The sequence below is a fragment of the Protobothrops mucrosquamatus genome, unplaced genomic scaffold (assembly GCF_001527695.2).
Source record: "Protobothrops mucrosquamatus isolate PMUCROS unplaced genomic scaffold, P.Mucros_1.0 scaffold7919, whole genome shotgun sequence".
In the NCBI taxonomy this organism is placed as follows: Eukaryota; Metazoa; Chordata; class Lepidosauria; order Squamata; family Viperidae; genus Protobothrops; species Protobothrops mucrosquamatus.
The window spans coordinates 4977-7368 of NW_015393718.1; the positions used below are offsets into that span (position 1 = coordinate 4977).

The 2392-nt window shown below is 40.8% G+C and overlaps 1 pseudogene; it reads right to left on the reverse strand.

Moving 5' to 3' along the window:
• LOC107300674 overlaps window positions 1-2392 on the reverse strand; it is a 12325-nt pseudogene that overhangs the window by 4550 nt on the left and 5383 nt on the right.

A 2392-nucleotide genomic window follows, 5' to 3' on the forward strand; every position in this document is an offset into this window, starting at 1 on the left:
GGATCTGCGGCAGAAGGCGGTCTCGGAGATAACCGGGTCCTATGCCATGAAGCGCTTTAAAGGTGGTAACTAACACCTTAAAGCGCACCCGGAAGGCCACTGGCAACCAGTGCAGCTCGCGCAGTAGCGGTGTCACATGGGAGCGACGAGTCCCTCCCAACACCGCCCGCGCGGCCGCATTCTGGACCATTTGAAGCCTGGGTGAGGATCAACCTTTGCAACCCTCTGACCAGCAAAGTCAATGGGGAAGCCAGATTCACTTAACAACCAGGTTACTGACTTAACAGCTACAATGATTCACTTAACAAATGTGGCACGAAAGGTCATAAAATGGAGCAAAACGTACTTAACTATTTGGCTTCGCAATGGAAATTATGGGATCAATTGTGGTTGTAAATTGAGGATTACTTGTAAAAGAAATCGCTAAGAGAATCTCAGCAAGTCTTTCTTGGTTTTTAGAGCCTGATAGCAGAAAAAAAAAACAAAGCCAGCCATCAAAAGTATTCTGCCATAGTTTATTTTAATACTGCTAAATCAAAAAAATTCTCTAGAAATAGTCCAGGCTTAATTTTTTGTTGCTGAAAGAGGAACATTTCCTAAAACAGCTTTTGAACTGCCATGCATTTCATGGCATAACAATTAGCCCACTTATATATCCTTGTACCTCATACTTCTACACTGTTAATTCATATTCCTTTCCCAGAAATCCATTGTATTGATATCAGTACAGATGTATCACTATATAACACCTAATACAGTGCATTCCTTGCCCTATCCCAAATCAGCAGCCAAGGTTTTTCACTCACTCAGTTCATTCTCAATCTCTACGGTGAGGTTATTGGCATCCACAATGACTCTGTATTCGGGAGCAGCCTCTACTGGACCTAGAACTGGGGAGAGAAAAAGATGATAGTCGAAATCTATGCAGTGCAGCTGACTGTGATGTGGGTTCATAGACATGTCCAAGCTCTTGACGGAAGGGAAATGAGCTGTCTTAATGCAGGAACAGGATGTGACCTCAATAGGTTCAAAAAAATTAAGATAAGTGTTATCAATACTGCTGTTTCTTCATAGACAAATATGAATCAAACAATACCTTCAGATGCTTTTGGTTGCTTACTGATGTACTCCTCAATCTTCAACATAATTTCAGCAAACTGCACAAAAGGAATAAAAAGATCTGCACAAAAGGAATAAAAAGATCTAAGGTCATGCTTTCCCTCCATCGTGAACTTCAGAGTGTAAAACAGTAATGGCAGGTTACAGAACATGTGGTGTTGAGGCCAAAATCAATTCTGAAATATAACCTTATTTAACCGAAAGCCATTTAAGGGACATTTAGTACCTTTCTAATTTCCAAGGTACAGTATATTTTATTTTTGACTGCACCTCCCTCTGGTCAAATTGGCATGATCATAGAGATGACTTCATGTAGAAAACCGGGACCTGAGTCTCCCGGCTTGGTTTCAGACCTCGTCCGGGGGCCGATTCATGAGTTGTCATATGAAGACACCATACCAGGTTTCCTCGGGATGAGATCAGCCCAGAATAGTCTCTGGGGACCTCTTTTATTAGCAATCATCAAAGCAAATTGCAGGCAGAAGCGACAAGCAGGGGGGTGAGCCGGGGGAGGCAAACAGGGAGAGTTTAGGAGGTTAGAGATAGCCAAAGTTTTACAAAATGTATCTTATCTATTACATGGCTTATACAACTAACAGTTCAAGGAAAAGTTGCCATTGTGGTTCACACTGGAAGGTCTTATCAGGAAGTGATAATATAGCTTGTGTAGACAGCTTTGTTGACTTGCTTCTTAGTTCTCTGTCCTTACGTGTTTGCAGCTGCAGATTGCAGCCTAACACGTAGGCATGAAGAAGTGTAGAATTAAGCATACTGAAGGTTACAAGATGGAGTGACTTATGCTATATTCCAACATCTCCTCCTTTTTTGTTTTTTTAAGCTTAAACCCAAAAGTTTTTTTTGTTGCATTTCATACATGTTGGTACTATGCAGACTAAAGTTTGTCAAGTCATCTTTATCTTCTGATTCATTGGTCAGTTCGATAAATAGGTTGGCTTTAAAGGTAGTAAGTTTTCCTTCAGTTGATAACTCAGGATGGGACAGTCTGTCTCCTGTGTTGATGTCATCATGGTCAGCTTCCATAGTTAAAAGATGATATCGTACTGGGTCAGAGCATTGCCATAGAGCCATTATTTGAGCTGTTGCACGTTTTTCCGCTAACAAAGATAAACCTTTTGACATAATTTTTACAAAGATGGGTAAAACACAAGGTATGACAATACAGCCTAAAGCAATCAGTCCAATTAAAGCTACAATAGCTTGGAGTCCAGGAAGTTTGGGGAACCAAGAACCAAACATTTCATGAAAATCAAAG